Source organism: Tenebrio molitor, chromosome 7, assembly GCF_963966145.1.
Source record: "Tenebrio molitor chromosome 7, icTenMoli1.1, whole genome shotgun sequence".
NCBI lineage: Eukaryota > Metazoa > Arthropoda > Insecta > Coleoptera > Tenebrionidae > Tenebrio > Tenebrio molitor.
The window spans coordinates 1379820-1401059 of NC_091052.1; the positions used below are offsets into that span (position 1 = coordinate 1379820).

General features: G+C 35.2%; 1 long non-coding RNA gene across 2 annotated transcripts; it reads left to right on the top strand.

The window, feature by feature from the left end:
* Positions 1 to 1075: 1075 nt before the first annotated feature.
* Positions 1076 to 4774, top strand: LOC138135276 (uncharacterized). 2 transcript variants are annotated; one of them, XR_011160911.1, is made up of 4 exons: positions 1076 to 1295; positions 1346 to 1528; positions 3393 to 4377; positions 4431 to 4774. It is a non-coding gene; the product is annotated as an uncharacterized lncRNA (long non-coding RNA). The 2 variants fall into 2 exon arrangements; XR_011160910.1 differs by having other exon boundaries at positions 1346 to 1516.
* The last annotated feature ends 16466 nt before the right edge of the window (positions 4775 to 21240 follow it).

Below are 21240 nucleotides of genomic sequence, written 5' to 3' on the forward strand. Positions count from 1 at the left end.
ATCATTTAATTTTCATAGTATTCCCGCCGCCGTTAACTCGGCATCGTGTGCCGAGGATTAAAATATAATGCCTCATAACTACATTACGGCCGGCGATGCCTCAAATCTACACCGTTCCTCGTCCAAAACCCCTAAATTATTGAAAAGTCTCCACGTTTTATTGCGACTAATCCCGGGTTACACCTCGGTCCGATCTTGATCTGTTGGCGCCCTCCGGAATAATCCAATTACAACACCGCAAGACAATTAAACGCCAAGCTCCGATTCGTTTAGCTGTATATAATTCTTGGGTCGTGATAAAAGTTGCGTGAAATATTAAAAGTTGTCGTGTGATTTAATAACGCCGGAACCATAGCCGAATTCAATTTAACTGTCTATAACATCTCTCGGGGAAAAAGTTTTCTTTTGTACGCGCCAGCTAATATGAGAAAATTAGGTTTTCCTTAAAATGGCAAAAGCCAGTGAGGTACTTTACTTCTTCGCTGCAGGGGTGTCACTGTTTACTTTATAACTCGAACAATAAGAATCCGACGTTTCTGGCTAATGTGCTTACGGTCTCAATTACAAATTCGTGCACTGGAAAGTACCGCATTTATTATTCATGTTTTCATTTGCAAGTGAAAATTCCACAGATCTGAATAGGGGAGGACCGTGACAATATTTCCTGCATAACTAAGCATCGATAAAATTCACAGCCTTCAGGAGTTTAACTTCATTACCTCTTGCGTTTTCCCGTTTTATCAACGAACACACAATTCGGAAAACACCAACTCGCAACTTTTTGCCATTTTATATTTTTCAATTCTGTTATATCAAGTAGCAATATACAGAACTCGCGGATCAAACTTGGAGTGCGTTTTCCTTATTGGTAATGAAGGTAAAAAATGTTTACAAAAATATTCAGGGTGCAACAGCTTTTTAATTATGAATTAATCCATTTGACCAATATAACTCGATCTAATTTTCCCTTTACGAGAAAATTCAGTACCTTCCATCAATTGCCAAGCAACGTGTAATTCAAATGAATAATAAAATTATTTTCAATATTTATCTGGTCGACTTGTCGGAACAGACGTCAAAAGTGACAACTATAGGTACTTTTGAAATAACCAAAAATGGGATAATTTCGCCAAAGGCAGGGGAACAAATAGAATCTTCATCAGGAAACACAAGAACTTTCTATGGTTTGTTATGAGCGAAAATTTCCAGAGCAATTGTAACCTTGAGGGGTATGAGAAATTGACGGGAGGGATATGATGTTGTTGATGGAAGGTAAAATGGCGACGTAGCGTCAAGTGAGTAATATTACTACCTTAAAAATCTTAGTAAAAAGTGAAATATGCAGGGCCTCTGAAGTGAATCGGAATCACAAGAAATTTATCCTGACCCTGTGCATACACTCTGCATCTTGCAACGTAGGTATTAGCGCAGCTACACGAGCGGGACGCGTCATCGTCGAAATGAAAGAAAAGACTTTTAGGAACATTCTTGACATTGCAAAAAGCTGGAATTACACGTAGGTTTGAACGTAGGTTTTTCAACGTACTATTGCGGGCAAAAAAAGTGGGACATCAACGTCATTGTCTTGACTTTTAATGTGAAATAACCCTTACCTGATTCTAACCCTACTTTGAATCGATTGACGTTGTCATTATGTATTGTACGTTGTAGGGAGCGATTGTAAGTAAGCACGTAGTGAATATTTATTTAATGCAAAGTTCCAATCAAAATCTACCTTTATCAAAAGAAGAGGGCATTTGGAAAAGGAAAATAGGAGGATAAAATAAATTTTTAAACTGTCAGCTGGAATAGTGTCAAAAAAAATGACAATAAAGCTTGAACTATATACATCGAATTTTTCAAAACTGACAGAAATTTGATGTCCCACTTTTTTTGCCCGCAATAGTACACTGTGCGCATATCTATAAAATTGAGTTTTGGTACAAAATTTTACAATTCAAAAAGAAAATGCCGCGTCGTCTTCTCAAAGTTGGGACCAAACGGTTAATATTGACTTGTTTCGAGACATTTATTGAAGCCAACGGGAAAACAACTCACAAAAATGAATATCACTAATAAAGTTAACTCTATTTGTGCTTTTTTGTTGTACATTTTGGCTAGTAAGTGTTGTAGTTTGATATCTTCTGCCTTTTCATCCCCTGTAAATCATTTTTTTGAACTTTCTGTCTGATTAGTTTTTATCTGAAAATATTTGTATTAATCAATGCTAATTGAAAGTTCTGATTACCTTTATACCAGGCATTTTTCGCGTTTGTCTTACTGCCAAATTACCATTTCCTTCGTTCTTCATTAATATCGAGAATTGCATGAGGTGATTTCGAAGTTTTTACGTTAAATAATCTGTACCTGGATATAACTCCACTTTTCAACAGACGTGATCACAGAATCAGACAGACGTTTTTAGTTTCTCCTACTTCAAATATTGATTTCCGTTATTAATATTGATAAATACATAAAAATCATTGCTTTACTACCATGGTCAAGTTTTGACAATTCTGACATTTTCCATCATGTTCACACCACACAAATATTTAGTGTAAAACGTATGCAGCACACAGCTAAACAGCGCCTACTATGTTTTTCGTTGTGGTCACAATCAAAGTGAATAGATAATATTTATTATTATTATTCATTATTAGTAAAATTTTAGGATCAAATTTTATAACTTAAACGATGTGGAATGCAATAAATGAAATAAAAAACATGCAAAATAAAAAGAATAATTTATAACAAGTGTTCCAAATGACCACCTTTCATCTGAAGGAATAGGCGAGCTCGTTTTATTAAATTTTCCCTTGCCAGTCTAAGCATATTAGGAATAACAGTAGCCAGTGCTTGGTGAATTTGGTCAATCAGTTCTTCTAAAATATTGATAAGTTCGCGGTAAATATAGTTCTTCAAATATTCTTCTTCCACCGTCGTCATCAAAGGACTGAAGAACAGCATCTTCAGTCTCGGGCGTTCTAACTTCTCGCGGGGGACCACCAACCGTAGAAATACGTTATGGCAAACCTCATGGAAAACGTATTGCATATTCTCTTGCATCTTCACGTGCATTGCGCCCACACTCTCCATAAAGTATGAGCATTTCGGCATACTCTGCAGCTGTATACATGATTTCAATAGAAAGTTTGACAATTTCGAATTAAATTATAACTTGACGTTGTCAAAATCATTACAGTTGCCCAAACATTTACTGGAAATTCCATACCATTCTTACTAGAATTATGTTGCTAGGCAATTCAAACTGTTGGTTAAATTTACCTGAAATTCAAATTAACAGCGTCCTTCTGATTGGTCAACTTTAATTATTCATTACAAATAATAATCTATTATACCCTGTACTTTTTTTTAAACGCTATTGCTTCCAGTTATCACCAAGGAAAACGCACTCTAAGTTTGATTCGCCAGGTCTGGGTCACCCTGTATAAATAGGAATACTATCCTCAAAGTTGGCGTTGAAGAATCGATTGTGAACGCACCACTCATTATTCGAAATTATTGCAAAGATAAATTTATTTATGTTCTACAATTAATAAATGAGTTAGATAACATTTTATCATTTACATTCAAAACAAATCTAAATTTATTAACATAATATAAATAATTGAATTTTGCGATGAACTTTAAGGTCATCAAATGACAATTTAATAGTCACTGATGTAATTGAAATATATTTACTGAAATACTAGTCAAGTTAAAATCTGCAGGATGAAGCTGCTGAACTGTCACTCTCTTATACGGATGCATTTGCAATCTTTGCTTACAAATTTTTTAAAAAATAAACCATAACAAACACCTGTTATAGATGAAAGTGTAGTTATTAGAGTGTTATAGTTTTTCATAGACTTATTCAGGTTTTGTTCCACCTGTTAGTGAATATCCTGCCACGAGGTTTAATTCTTGGGGAGCGTTTGAAAAAATCTCTCAATTATTCTATTACAATATTGTGCAAACATCCTGTAATGAAGATATCGCGCGTTCAAATAAGAATAATAAGATCCTGGGCTGAGTAGGCGTTGGAAAAATTAAACCGTTTACTGCCGGAACGTTATAGATGTGAATTGGGGGCTTGTCGTTAGGTTGGCACTACCAGCAAAAGTAACTAGGCGCGCCAATGACGTATTTGGAATTAATGACAGATCTCACTAACGTACAGTGCAATCATAAGTTTTAAGCGACTTTGAGTTTGACCATTCACATCCAGAACGTTTTTACTTTAGAACAGTGTAAAGTTTGAATTTCCCGCCGTTTCACACGAATGACATGTGTAATTGAAAATGTTTGTTTTCAGCAAAGAGTGCCCTTGGATATTTGCTTCGAGAACAGGAATCGTTGAGTTATTCCATTTTTAATGTAAAACATTGCAACGAAAGAAAAAGAGAAAGATTTTTGTCTGTAAATTTTAGGTTAGCTGTCAACATGCTCCAATTAATCTACGCTTTAAAAAAGCACAAGAATATGAAGATATGAAGACTTTTTGCGAAAGTATCGGTTTTAGCAGGAGGTTGTTTGGATTCGCGACGTCAGAACCGGACTTGTTCCTCATAATTAACGCCATCCCCAGACGAGAAGACATTCCGAGTCCGGGCCGACTGGATCTCGTGCTAACTCAAATACATGGCTTCATTAAACTCGCATTTTAATTCATTTTCGAGGGAGGAAACTTTTTCGCCGCTGTGTTGAAGGGTCAAATATGTATTGTGTTATGAATGGCCTCTCCAGGAGGCATAAATAAATCAACCTTCCTCCAGCCCCGGCTACTCTTTCAGGTCCGGAGCGTTCATTACGTTCCGACAAGATATGCAGATACTAATAAATATACATATAAATTAGGGACAGGACATGTACCTCTATATGAATGTTAAAATAAGTTTCAAATTGTCAACGACGCAAGTTGGTTCCCTTGAGACGACAGTGTAGGGGCCAGGACTAATTCTGGTGCAGCGAGAGGCAATCTAGCTGGCTGCGGACGGGGCCTAAATTCATTAGCAAACCCAGAAAAATTGTCTACTCGCTTGATATGAAGGCGGCGGGTGGAGGGACTTGGCGAACATTGCAAACTTTTTCTGTTTTAATTTAATTCTTTATTATCTATGCACCTTGCTCAACAGCCATGTTCTTTAATTAGCAAACCCAGGAGCGCAATGGTATAATCTACCCACATTCCCCCGCTTTACACAGACTCAAATATTTATATTTTAATTATGCATCGCGTCGCCCAATATTTGAGACGTCACATATTTTCTTGGAAAAATCACCCAAAGGGCCACCCAAGATTATCTCCAAAAAAAAAAATTCTTTCTACCTTCCAAAGATTTAAGAATACACTGCCAGAAACAAATTAGATACAGTTGTTACTTAACTGTTAATCGATTTAAATTACAATCGATGAAAGAAAAATCTTTATAAATTATGAAAAAACACAAAAATCAGTAAAAGAGATTAACATCAATACCTAATATTTCTTTTTCGATGTTCCTACTATCAAAACAGATACATTAACACGATTGCTAAAACGGCCAAAGGTTATTTGTAAATATTGAGAATATTTGATTTTTCGATCATTTTGACAATCATTAGACGATTGTTTTTATAGAAATGACCTTGCAAATAAAATTTCAGCATTCTTTATCTCATTCCAGATGTGTTGAGACATTTTGACCCTATTTCGATAAACCAACCAGTTTTCCCCCGATTAATTTTTAAACATCTCTTTCGGCTAATTGTCCATGTGCTCAACTTAACGTTCCTCATTTTATAAATGTGGTTTTTCCAATTTAAATTTATCGTCGGTTAGGGGTTGGAATGAAAAAAAAACCGCGACAATGACGATTATTATTTTGACGTGGTGCCAACCGTAAAGTTGTAATTGTACACGAAATCAGGTTTATGTCGGTCATTAAGGGTGGAATTAAACAGAAGGGGTGAGCTTTAAAGTAGTTGAAGCCTCGTAGTAGAAGACAATGAAGCTACTGACAAGCACATGTCTGTCCTCTTGCATTACTCACGACATTATCACAAATTTAAATGTAACGGTCGCTCTGCTGACTGGAGACTGTGCTTCTATGCAAACTTAATTCATCTCATTCGAGTTTGTTCGTTTCCCTATCTTACATTTAATACAAAAGTTAAAACAAAACCCAGCTTCTTTATTAGATGTTGAAATATTAAGAGAGTGGACTCGGACGGTTAATTAATTAAAAAGGGGAATGACGTGTGAGCGAGTCTTAACAAGGCGTCTTTGTTGGTTATTGTCCTGTTATAAATTGTTGCAATGTTGATAAGAACATGTAAATGTGTAAACATTAACAATTAATAAACGCGACACGCACGTTATGGTTATATAATGACGTCCCAAAGGGCCATTTCAATATTGCTGCGTGCGTGGAGGAATTTATATTCTTTGTTGTTAAACTGAATTTCATTTTGTTAAAGTGCGTTTTTTTAATCTTCTATCTACCTTTATCACCGTTATATTTCATTATTAAGTGTGTACGGTCGAATTTTTTCCTCATGTCTGACTTAGCACGTTGATATCCAAAAAATTCAATCGACGGAATTGATTCAGACAACATACATGCATAAGTGATGAAGATTTGTAATACACCATTCATTAATCATGTATCCTGTTAAGCCGCCTCCCCGAGGAAGGCGCGTTCAACCTTATTTCTTATTTTTCTCATATATCACGTGAAAGTCTTGACACTTGTCAGACCGACCAAACAAACTCTAGATTGCGATTCGGAGCCTTGCTTTGCAATTTCAAATGCCAATTATGTATTCGAGACACATAAGCAATTCTCAGCCAGACGAGAAATATGAAGCATTTGAAATTCTCTGTCACTCACGGACGACGTGTTACATCTCTTCAATGACAATAAGTTTCCCGACACTATTATAAAACAGCGCACTAGCAAATGCCTCTAATGAGGTACGTGCACTTTGTAGTATTTCCGTTTAGATTTAAAGTTCTCTTGATTTAAATAAAATAACTAGTGAATTAATTTAATTTAAAAAATTTTTTTAACTGAACAGGTAGCATCCGAAGATTGGCCTAGGATTGGATTCCCCTTATCAACGCGCGTCTTTTGAGCCGAAAAAAATTTACCTTGCTTTTTCCATTTTAGAGAAATTCGCAAAAAAAAACAAAAATCCCACAGCAAAAAATGAGGTCAATGGGAGGAACTTTTCCTGTACAGTTTTTAAATATCAATAAGGAGAATTTTCGGAAACAATTATAGATAAAGACAACAGAAAGAGTGGAGTAATACGAGTAGTTTATGATCCATTATAATAAACGACAAACCGTTCCTATACAAAATTCGGAGATTAGGTATTTCCTTTGATTTTTTATAAAATCAAAGGTAAACTCTGTCCACTGATAGATTGCTTGACATAAATGTAACTAAAAGTGTTCACTCTACGCTATAAGAAATAGATCCGGCGCGAAATTTAAAAAAATGAAAGAACAGGTTTACACGTGATGTTTTATTATTATTCTGCATGTTTGCACTTAGGAAAGACGAAAGAAAACTTCAGTATAGCAGGGGTAATATATTAGGTTTTATTAATACAGGGTATTTCAAGAGTGATAATGTGCCCCATGGATTTAAAAATGCAACGCACAATACATTTTCGAATTTCCGAAAAAAGCTGGCTACTGAAATGAAAATATCCAGCTTTTTTCGGAAATGGCTAAAACAAACAAGAGATTATTTAATATTTAATGCATGAACAAAAATTACCTCTGTATCATTTTCGATGTTTGTAATGTCACTTAAAGTGTTCATTATGCTAGATTCTTGAGGCACGCACTCACTTCACAAATTCAAAGAAATCAACAAAAATCGCAACGGAGAAGATCAAAACAGCAACACGATCAAAACTTATAACTTTTAAAACCAGAGGAACGCAAAACAAAGCTCTAAAGATGAAAAATCGCAAATCTAAATGCTTAAATCACTTGACAGCACTGACAATTTCAAATTTGAAATGTCATATAATTTATTTTTCGCGTGGGTTTTATAACAACCAATGAGAATCAGTGGCGCGAATGCTTCAAGATAATACCAACACAATCTATGATACTTTCTTAATATTTTAATGTTATGGTTTGGGGATTTTGTTATCTAAAGGGGCCCCTAGACGTACATTCAAGTTTTATGAAGTTGACTGTACAAACAAATCATACATACAAAATTAGTGAGAGACTAGATGTCAAAACAAATATGACTTACATGTTTCAGTAAGTTGTATGCACATACATGAGTCGCTACTACACGTTTAATTATGTTTTTGCAAAGTTGTTTGTGCAAACAGGGTTGATCAACAAGTCTAAGCAACTTTAAAATGTTTGACATATATGTTTCCTAATATTTGTATCATCAACAAAACATGGTCCTACATGTTAGAACATCTTAGTGGAGATATTTGCATAAATCTGTTTGGGCAAACCAATAATTGAGTGTAGCGTGGAGATATGTTGGTAGAAACAAATCATACAATCATTTTGCGAAGAATCTGGAGAGTTAGATTTTTACGCGTAGTTACTGTCCAAGGACATGCGCATCAACGAGAACAATAGAGCAATAGGCATTCAGGTTTGGTTTTCGTGCAGTGTTGTTTACACAGCTACTACATCTGATGCACCTCCATTAATTAATAGAAAATTCACAAAAATGAGTGATTTGAATTTTGAAGATCACTGATACTCGTAGTTCCCTCAATCAATTCATATGCGAGAATTTAGGTACTATTGGGAGCACGGAATTTCGGGCAGACTTGAAATTTGACTGATATATAATGTGAAATAGGCATTAGGTGCTAGACGTATTAATAACCTTATTTTAATATCTACTATTGTCTCATATCATTTTGCAAATTGCATTCGTCAATTCTGAAAAGCTGCAAGTGCTTAGATGTCATTTTCTGAAAACTAAACCATCTTTTTTATTAAACTTTGGAAATCAATAACTAAAATATAAAATTGTGCATAATTGTGACAGTTTATTTTGAAGTTTCTTCAAAATTAATTATTATAACATTTATGACAATAAAGCTTAGACTACATTGGGTTTTTTTAAATGACATGTAAATTGCTGCCCGAAATTCCATGCTCGCAATAGTACCATTCTTTACACCATAATCGTTTTTTCTTGTAACACTCTTCGTCGTGTAATAATAAAGCAATTATTAGTAGTTTATTTGACGAGTTTGTGTGTAAATTGGGCCTTTTTTGGCACTCGTGGGCCTTTAAAACGCTCGTTTCACTCGCGTTTTAAAATGGCTCACTCGTGCCAACAAAGGCCCAATTTACACAAGAACGAGTTGAATACAACGTTTTTTTGTTCGACGAGCCCTTTAAAGGCTCCAAATCGCTTAAAACCTTTAAAATTAGCTTGACGTTTCGTTTTGACAAGTTGTGACATTTATCAAAATCCGTTCACATAGGAGAAAATTCTCAAATTCTGACAGTGTCGAACAAAAAAACATAATTATGCTGCCCTTCTTTTCGTTGCCATGTTGAACACGAATTAAGCACGTCTAGGTAAGGAACAAATTATTTTAATAGCTCGATTTACTTCAACGCACGCAGTTTTATTACCACAATTAGTTGAAAACTAGACTACTCAACATGTTTGTACAAACAGAGTAAATGAAATAATTGGCAATCACTTGTTGTTACGTGTGGTCGTACATTTTGTATCTCCAACTTCTATGTAATATACATGAAAAATCATATTCCTACATTACGCAAACTTTATCTTAAAATTGATTGTACAAACAAATATCCAAAGGATAGTTGGATAATGTGGGTACTACTTTTGTTTGTGTCAGTTGTTTGCACATACATGTCTTATAAATATGATTGTACGTTTAGGGCCCCCTTAAGGATATTTAAAAAAATGCATTCTATCAGTGGACGTAGTCTATTTCTCTTCCTCTTGTAGCGGGACGTTATAGCGCACTGTTGCCAAATGGTCACCTCCGTGATTGCCACATCTACCACGGTACGTATCGTAAAATTCTCGTAAAATGAAATGACAAAAATATTCGCTGGCTTCCGATTCAGAGGCTTAAAAGTTCGTCGTGTGGGCAGTTAATGGCAAAAAGCTGACACCTTGCTAAATCGATTGATTATGTATAGGTGAACTTCCAAAAAGTTCAAAAATTGTCGTGTGCAAAAGGGCGTTATTCAAAATTTTCGAGTTATGTAGCTTATCGGATAGCCGATGTTCAAGTATTTTTTTGGTAGAAACTTTGTAATATTTTCTGTAGCCGTTTGGTTGTAAAAAAATAAACAGTTTTTAAAGAAGCATTGGGTCTTATGGGAAGAATAAAATTGAAATGGCTGTATCTCTGTTCGACGCTCGCCAAAAATTCGTTAATTTTGCCGTGTTTTTACGTTTCTCACTCCATTGCTCGAAAACTAAGCCTCACATGGAAAAAATGTATTCTTTAAGAACTAAAGACAGATATTCTCTGATTACGATGGTTTTTATTGTTATAATTTTGAGGCAATATTAATCAAGTTATGATTAAAAAACTAACGTTGCAATAAAATTTCTAATAAGTCATTCGAAATGCAAACCTCGATCACCCTCCCGCACCTTTCTGTTCCCCGCGCTCGGCCGTTCCCCAAGACCTACCGAAACAATTATTTTGTTTCTAATATTTACATCATAGTCCTTTTTTTAAACAATTGTCAATGTCAAAATTTTCTTAAATACCACCCTAAAACCTTTCGTTTCAAAAGTTAGAAAAGTATTAGCCGTCACGACTGTTTTAAACACGCAGCAGGACAAGACATTTTTTGTTAGGTTGGCGTCAGGTCCCGTCATATGACGTTTCGTTGTTAAATATTCGTCTTATTGTCAATTCCGTAATTAATTTAGTGCAATTAAATTATAACCTAAAAAATTCAAATGCACGCATCTGAATTGTCATACAAATAATGTCACAAAAATGTTTGTACATAGTTGCCATATTTATCCACAATCATTTGCAATCACCCAATAGGACTCGGCAAAAATAGTCCACTGTCGCAAGAATCGTCGCCCTACGCAAAAATATATCGTGTGTTCCAATAAAAACTCACTCGCAGTAAGCCATGACTATAGAGATAGATAGACTGGTCATGTCAATTTTAGGATCACTGGAAGTAGTTCATTTGTTACTTACATATTGTGAGTGACAGATAACCTATAAATTTACTTTAGTAGTTCATTTCACATCTGGTACTAAGACATACTTCACTTTTGTCATGGCTTGCTGCGAGTGAGTTTTTTGTGGAACACACGATATATTTTTTTTTTAAGTTTGGCTATTTCTCGAAATTGGGAAAGGTATAATTTTTTCGGCTCTAAAGAAGCACCTTGACGGAAAGAATCCAGTGGTTTGAAGTTTTTTTTGTAATTTGCCTCCATTTTGATTTTCTAATAGACATATTAACGAACGCGACGTCATCATCTGGGATGTCCTTATAGCCTTTATTTCACGGAACATTTTACGAAAATTTTTAGGTTGGCATAGCTTGATCCATCATGCGTGTCAGTTTAAATTACAAAATGTGCAAAGAATTATTTATCAGGATTTATCAGGCAACAAATTCGCGACCGTATTTTTGGCAATTTCACGTATTTCAGCGGGCGTACATGAAAGATTATCTTTCATATTCGTGTTTTGTGACACAATTTGGATGAAACAAAAGGCGACTTTGAAGACTTGATCAAATTTTCACTTTTAAAATTAAGACATTACCAACCGCCACAAAAATCCCTAAATCGAGGAAAGTAAACATTTTTGTTTAAAAACGGCTCAAAAACGGCAAATTACAAAAAATAGTATAAAAAACTTGTTTCATAAGACCATGAAGCACTCATTCTTTAAAATAACTCGTGTCTACGCCACTCGTTTTTTAATCTTGAATTCGTGCTTCAAGACTGGTCTTATGAAACTCGTCTTTTAATATACTATTCTCAGTCGAAAAAAAGGAGGGGATAGTGTTTTTTTGGCATATTCCCCTTAAAAGCTATGGCATCGCATTTTGCACTCTTCAAGACGCTTTCTTGAGACTATAAACATTATAATTTAACCTTCTTCATTTTTTAGAAAAACCCAAAAAACTGAAAAAACGGATTTCATTTTTCTTGAAATAAACAAATTCAATCGACCATATATTCCTTAATGCAACGGAATGATATTGAATTTTTACCGTTGCATTCTACTTTTCAAGGTCATTCTTTTGAATGGTAAACATCATAATTTTACTCTTGATTTTCTAGAAAAGCAAAAACCTTAAAAAAACCATTTAAATGTTATGTTCTATTCTAAACGTTGCTGGTCTATCTGAGTGAAACAACTAAACCATTTCGAGCTTGCCATCACACCAAAATTATTCTCTCAATTTCTCCAAAAAACTAATACTAATCCATTACAATTTAGGAATAGATGATTTAGGTAAACCACGATGTTTGAAAAAAAATATCCTTCAATTATTACAAGTTGACAACGTCAGGTTTTATAAAAACATCATTTAAAAATGTTTATATTGAGAACCATCAAACCGTCCTGCAATGGTGCAAATATATTATCGAGTCAATTATATTTTTCTTTTGCTTGCTGACTTGAGCGGTGGGCTTTCCTGCTACATTTCAACGCACTGTTGCCAGATAGTCAGCTCCATGATTGCCAAGTCGCATGATACGAATTATAAAATTCTCGTGGCGAAACGAAATGACAAAAATAATCGCTGACTGTCCGACCGGAGGCTCAAAAAGTTCATCGTGTCGGAAGTTAATGACAAGAAGCTGACACCTTGCTAAATCGATTAGTCATGTATAGGTGAACTTCCAAAAAAAAAAGTTCAAAAATTGTCGTGTGCAAAAGGGCGTTATTCAAAATTTTCGACTTACGTAGCGTGTCAGATACCCGATGTTCAAATATTTTTTTGGTGGAAACTTTGTCATATTTTCTGTAGCCGTTTGGTTGTAAAAAAATAAATACTTTTCAAAGAAGCATAGCGTCTTATGGAAAGAATAAAATTCAAATGCCTGTATCTCTGTTCGACGCTCGCCAAAAATTCGTTAATTTTGCCGTGTTTTTACGTTTCTCACTCCATTGCTCGAAAACTAAGCCTCAAATCGAAAAAATGTATTCTTTAAGAACTAAAGACAGATATTCTCTGATTACGATGGTGTTTATTATTATAATTTTGGGGGAATATTAATCAAGTTATGATTCAAAAACTAACGTTGCAACAAAATCTCTAAGCGATTAGAAACGTAAACCTGGATCACCCTCCCGCACCTCTCTGTTCCCCGCGCTCGGCCGTTCCCGAAACAATTATTTTGTTTCTAATATTTACATTATAGTCCTTTTTTTAAACAATTGTCAATGTCAGAATTTCCTTAAAGACCAGGCTGTACCACCCTAAAACCTTTCGTTTCAAAAGTTAGAAAAGTATTAGCCGTTCACGATTGTTTTAAACACGCAGCAGGCCAAGATATTTTTTGTTAGGTTGGCGTCAGGTCCTGTCATATGACGTTTCGTTGTTAAATATTCGTCTAATTGTCAATTCCGTAATTAATTTAGTGCAATTAAATTATAACCTAGATTTATTATGCCAAACTGAAAATTTCAATTCGATTCTATCGAAAATACCGAAACGCATCTTAACTCAGAATTCAAATATTTATCCCTTGTCTCTTGGGCTTATAGAGCGCGCCTATTCTCCGTTTAACATCGTTTAGTTTTTAAACCGTTATATTCCATCGAATGAGAAAGAAAATTCCTTTGTATGTGTTTTCAACAATCAATTTTAAAATTCACAATGATGGTTTTCAGTAAGTTGAATGTATTGACTCCCACGTCATTTATTTCATAATGTTTTCCAAGTAGGTTGTGCTCTAGCTATTCTACGTTTTCAGGTAATTATTACATCCACCCCTTTCCTTCGTTACTGGTTGCAATATAGCAAAATAGGAAAAATATTTCCTGATAATTATTTCAAAATAAAATTGGTCATTGTATTGTTTTTTAATTTCTCACCATTGCAGTTTCAATTCAATTCTTTTTAAAATGTTTATTGTAGGAACAATATTTAGAAAATGAGCCATTACGTTTTGTCGCAAGACCAAAGTTACAAAAATGTTTGATTTTTGAATCTACCGCTGTAGAAAATTGTGGTTCTGTCAGGGGAGTTTCAATTACAGAATACACACGATATTTCGCTGAATAAAACATATAACGTGATATACACAAGTTACGATCTGAAACAAACAGAAAAAAGAAATGTGTAAACAAACTAAATGTAAACGGAACTGGCAAAATGATGCATGTTGTGAATTTTCTCTTGGGAAACAATGCTAGTTACCATTTCAAACTAAAACGCTATTTACTAGTTTAAGTGATCTGGGGCCGTCAATGTCTCTCGCGTGTGCTTGAATAATTAGTTGCTTAGCATAAAATACAATACCATTAAATTTAACCTTATAGAAGGAAAACTATCGTAAAGGGTGCACTCGTTCAAAAGGAGGGGTGACAAATTCGAGGATTTCAAACCGGGAGCGCAACGATCTTTGACAAATAATTATAGTCGTTCCGGATTATTATCGAACAAGTGTTTGTTTAGGTTTGTTTGCACTTAAATGGAAAGATTAAAATCAAACCAAGCAGAAGTCTTTATAAATAAAATACTGATGTGCAAACATTAGTCAGCCAATGGTCGCTCACAATACGTCTACTGGACCAAAGAATTATCCCCTATCTAAATTTAACGAGATTGCGTTGCGGGGACCAAGCCTGAATAAAACTGCCTCCGACACACACCTCCTATTTATTTATTTTTTAACTAATTAGTAGGTAAACGAAGCAAAATTCCTCAAATCCCTTCAGCCTCAATTACACGAAAAATCCTGAATCAGGCCATTATTCCTGTGTTGGTTAACGATGCAACACATAACGCGATTTTATATTGCCAACCCTTAAATGTGGTGAAAGCCAGTGATTTAATTTTGATAAAAATTATACCCATCCAAAGGAATTAGGTACCCTGTCTTAATGTAATTTTCCTTAACGAACCAAAATTCCCAAAGCTGAGCGAACCGTCTCACTCATCCGCATCGAAAACAGTCGAAAAGTTCAGAAACAGACTAAATATTCCATGCAACGCGATACAACTTTACGAAGGGGCAACGGGATCCTTCTTCTTCAAGGTGTAAGCCAATTAAGCTCTTAATTGCTGAATTTGTTTAAGTACATTAACGGAGCCAATATTAACGCGTCTGACGCCTTCTTTATACCCTACATTTGCATGGCAAATGTTTAAAGATAAATTAATAACGAACATTTTAGGGCGATATTACTTCATCATGGATATCCTTCGCTCCCCCAATTTATTTAAAATCTAGTTATCGTTAGTTCGACCCGGGAAAACGGTTACTTTGCTAGGACTATCCACAGAACTAAACGAATCTGTTCAATTTCTTGAATATTAGTAATCTGAGGAGGTCAATTAATTTGGTTTTGAAATTTAGAAAAAGTTAGTATGCTATCAGAAAGAATTGGAGAAATTTACGACTGAATGAAAACCAGTGAGTGAAAGACAGTGAGCGAAAAACGATGAGCGAAAGTGAAGAGAATGAAAGAGAAATCTTCACCCACACTATGGACTCACTTTGTAGGGACGTATCGAACGAAAGTAATTCTGCGTTAACAAGTTTTTTGAAAATTTTTAACTACAAGATTGTCGTTAAGTACTTTTGAGATTGTCAATGTTCTATACTTATTCATTAATGAAAAATATCTAATCTATATTATTTTTAAGCATTTAAGGAAGATTCGTGATTGGTCAGAATCAAGTTTGAAGGATTAACTACATTTCTTTAATGTAAATTTCTCGGTTAGAATTTAGATTTTGCAATTTGCAAAAATTGAGTATTTCGGTGGCCACCGAAATTGTCCCGTGCCGACCGGATTTGCAAAGTAGTGTAATTGGTCCCAGATTCCCGGACCAATTTTTCGCATAGAAAAACAAAGAGATGTAGGTCTTCCTCGGATTAATTCTGCACGAGAAAATCCTCCATAAAAATTCGTGCAAATATGACAGAAATGGGGTAGCGAACTGTTAAGTTATGAGATATAGGAGTTGAATTATAGAAAGTGACCAGTATCCAATTTAAGTTTAGTGTGAAAGAGACGGGGTCTGAACCGGTAACGGCTCCTTCGGGACCAAACTTCATCCAATGATTCAGACCGTCAGCTATCATATCGCAGTTGGGGCGCGCTAGCACTAACGAACGATGAATTGATAATGAATGTTAATTTTCGGCGTAACTGACATAAGAGCGACCAAATTCATTTAAGCCTCTCTTTGACCCACTTCAACCTGGCGATTTTCGAAGAATTGTTTTCGAAGCGAACGTGTGTGCTCGAAATAACTCGATAACAAACAAGCTGATCAAAGTGGGTAAAATATGTAACAAATCGACATGGGGTGTTGATGAAGCCGTCAGAGGGGGCTGGTTCGACAGGTCCTCGAGCATAGGCATATGGTGCTGCAACATACATTAGCAAGTTGCATATCACATGCAGCCTGGGGTGAGTCTCTGCATGAAACATGTACATACATCCTGGGGTTTATCCGCCCCGTCGATATCGACATCAATGCTGCATACTCTAAATCTATTTTGCATCATTCATGCATTTCCGACGGAAACAATCAGCTTATTTCGACGTTCAAGCCAAATTAGGCAAGTTTTACGAAGCGAATTTAACTACGTTACCGACTAACTAACTTATTCACGTCATTGCATCCAAAACGTAAAAGGACGATCGAAAATCAAATATTAACTACACAAGATTTCCGTACCTACAGAAGAACTACAAAGAGCAAGTGATGTGCTTGAACTCTTTCTTTTTTCACAACTTCATTTAACCAAGCTAAATATGTTTTATATTTTTTAAATCAAAAACAACATATAACGATAACGATAACTTTGCAACTGTATTGTGGGTTGCATTTTCAATTCCGTCGGACTCATTATCACTCGCGAAATACCAGGTACAATTACGCTATTTTCAGTTTATTGGAATCTTATTGGTCACTATCTATAAATTAACGTTATTTTATTTGATTTATAACAAACGACAACAGAACTGTCACGCGTTCAAATGAAATCCTGGGTTAGAAACCAATGAAACCATCAATTGTTGTGATTTTTTAAAGTGTAGATTAATTGGAGCATGTTGACAGCTAACCTAAAATTTAGAGCCAAAAAATCTTTCTTTTTTCCTTTCTTGCAACGTTTTACATTAAAAATAGACTAACTTAACGATTCCTATTCTCGAAGCAAATTGTCTAAGGGCACCCTTTGCTGAAAACAAACATGTTTAATGATGTCCCCATTAAACATAAACAAATGTCATTGGTGTCAAACGGCGGGAAATTCAAACTTTACACTGTTCTAAACGGTTTACTTTTTACTCCTACGCAGCCCAGGATTTCAACGCACGATAGTTCTTACCAGTAAATTAGGAAGTTGTAGGAATGTATTGTTTTTTAAGTTGTTTTGTAAAGTAATTTTCCAGTCGTAGAGTTACAAAGTAGCTTTCAAGTGAACATTTCGTTAGAAGTAATGTAATCGCGGGGGTTTGAGTGAGTGACGCGCGAGCTTCCAGCCATCGAACGGAGCTTTTAACCCCATAATCTAGGCATTTAATCTGCTAATTCAAAATGCGATTACAGTAAACTTAATAAACTGATTAGCATGCAGATCTGCAGAGTGTCATCTTCACATCCGTGGAACAACTTAATCAAGCGAATTATGCGAAATCTTAGCACAATGTCAGGTGAACAGGCTTAATTAATATGCTCACAGAGCTAAGGTGCTTTAATTCAGTTATGAAATATTAAGCAAGTCAAGCCCCGAATTAGCGGCTTGTCATCAGACATACTACGAATATAATTCATAGACGGGGTGCACGCATCACGTGATTAATAACCTCATGAATCTATTCGTCGTTTTAAGTGTGTTTCTTTGTTTTATGCAAATGGAAGTAGCCGATGACCGGAAGAGCCAAGGGGACTTCACTTATACCACACGTGTCACTTGAAATGGAAGCTGAAGGCTGCTTCATTTTTTAAATATTCACCGTTCGGTTGAAACGTAAGGGAAGCCGCTAATCTCCCTTGGAATGCATTATTCACTTTGACTTTGTGCTTGATTATTTACCTCCCAAAAAATAAACCTCCGTTATTAAGTTATCGCCGGAAAAAAACTGCATCGGACCAACTTTTCTATCGCAATCATGAATATTCAATATGTTCACTTTGAAAGTTTCAATGAAATTAATTTTGTTTTTTGTGAATTTTGAAAGGTAATAAAGTCGGGTTATGCCATAATGTATACGGCAATGAATCAGCAATATTTGTGACACTTTTATGACGGACCGCATAACACAACTGCACGTTAAAGGGGTCAAATATGTTGTTTATGGCAGGCCTCGATGGAACCACCCATCACCCCAATTAATTGCAATGATAATCTTGTTGCACTCAAACCGTACCAATAACGACCTATTAAACATTAAATTCTTAATCCATGCATTTGCCGATAAATCAAACGATAAAAGTTTCAAAAGTCCCAACAAATAATGAAAATTATCATCGTAAATTACGGTCTCCCACGTGAACAAGACCATCACATCAAAATGAAACAATTTAAATTTTATTAATTGCCGCAGTACCTGCACAACACGCAAAATATTTGCCCCTGTTTGATTTTTCTACTTAATGCAGACCCTAAAATCAACGATGAATAAATATTATATCTACAGGGTTTTTCACGAGTGATAATGAGCCCGACGGAATTGAAAATGCAACCCACAATACATTTCCAAAGTTAACGTAGATATTTGTTTTTTGATTTAAAAAACATCAAACATAGTTAGCTGTGCAGTTTCCAGTTTCGTAAATCTTGACATAAACGTCATTAAAAATATTGGAAGCAAATCCATCATGGATCCACAATTTCATTTTAAAACAATACGATATTTAAAATAGCCACTTTAACATTTGGAAATGTATTGTGGGTTGCAGTTGCAATGAACAGTGAATTTTATAAATCACATTTGAAACACTGACTTTTGAAATTGTCACCGATTGTCACATTTGACAATTTAAATATAAATTAAACACGTGTCTCACACTCATAAACATATGCAACATAACCTCAATAATGATCTAGGAGAAATCTAAGTTGAAAGTAAAATACATAGAACTGGACCAAATGTCAATGATTTTTAATATACAGTTTGGTCTTTTTCTATATTTTGACACTGACAATTGATTATAAAAAAACAACGGACTATAGCTTACAACACACAATCTTGTCTGTTAAAGCTTCGACCAAACCTGTTTTTATCGTCGCTGTTAGTATGATTGAAGCTAAGCCTTACGTTTTCAGAACCTTTGTTTTCCATAGTTCCCCTTATATTTTTTTCTGATCATATTGCATGGAGATTTTTGTTTGCTTAATATGGAACAAAAGAACAATGTAGAAGGGAAAACAAAAGTGAAAAACTGTCTATTACTAATGGTAATTATTGATAGGTAAAAAAAAGTGTGCCGGCAGGCACCGTTTGTTGCACCAAACATAAGCTCCAAATTGGCAGAGATCTGGGGATGGAAGGAACAAGAAGAGGTAGAGAAAATGCAAGAAAAATATTTGAGAGGGGTGGTAAGAGCGGCAAAGTTCGAAGATAAAAGGGATTGAAGGGAAGAGTGCAGGATACCAACGGAATGCTGGAGAAAAAAGAAAAAATAACACGGAGAAAAAGGAAAGAGAGAAATACTATCAGAGAAACGGATATGCCAGTGAAGAAGTGGAAAGATTAAGAGCAAAAGGAAGATGGATGAATGTAGAGCTGAGTATAGGAAAAAAGGAAGAGGAAATTGAAACAAGATGGACTGTTTAATGAAGAAAATCCTCTGATTACAGAAACTGCCTAACTCTCAGTGGTTCTGTAAATTTCCAAAATTAAAAGAATAACTTCTTGATTCGCATTTTTAAAAGATGAAGAGGTAACGATGAGTGATAATCAAAGCATTCTTCTATCAAATTCATTGATGATTTAAGTGTTTATGTTAAGACAAAGATTCTTTGAAATGTATTTGTTCAATATCTTTTAAATTAAAATTTTAAATTCAAGTGAGAAACCAGTGAATTAATATAAAAAAGAAAATCTACGTAGGCAGGTAATGTAATAAGATAAAAAAAAATCAAAATTGAGTACTTCTTAACAGTCTTTTCAAAAAGACAATTTCCAAGGAACATGAAAAACATTCTAACCACATCAAAAAATTTAAATCTACTTTGAAGTAGCAATTGCAGTTAGTGTTTTTTGGAAAAATGTTTTTCAAGAGAGTGAATCATCCACGTTACATCCATCATTGACCTGACTGTAACTACCGCCTACTTAAAATAAAATTTTCCACGTGAAGGCAAGAAAAAATAATAGAGGTGTAGAAATAATGTTAACTCTACCTTGTAAGAAATGTGTAAAAACCCTCTTGGGATAATGTAAGGTTAAGTCGGAAGTGAAATTTCCTCCAGATGCAAGCTAGATCTAGGATCTGAAGTAATGAAAATGTCTTGGGAGCAAGACAGTTCATGATGCTACAATTACACGTCAGTGTTTTCCCGTTTCCGCCCCTAGTAAACAAATTCTGTCTTTTGTACATTGTAGCGTCCACCAACTGGTGGTGTTTTAAAGAAAGAGACCTCTTTAAATTTATGTAGGCAATTACGTATATGGGTTCACGCGAAGTTGTCGAAGAACATTTTTACATTATGTGTCGTATATAAAACGTGTCACCGGACACTTTACACCGGACCCTCCCAATACCTGTCTTAATTAAAGAGATTTATGAGGCCGCCATGTCACACCCCATTCGATTGATGATAAGAGTCCATAGGTAATGTATGCAACCAACTTTACGATGTGTTTTTATCTCGGACGCAATATTTTGAGTTGAGTGACGGAAGCCATATAACAAATCAGCCGCACCCGGTGGCGTCAAGCACCTTCGCTAATTACTCGTCACCGGGGGCGCGGCGCCAACCGACGGACACGCCGGGGCGCCATCAGATAATCGGCCCTGCCCGCCGATATCATCCCTATTAACAGTTATTAAGCTACACGGCTTAATTAAAA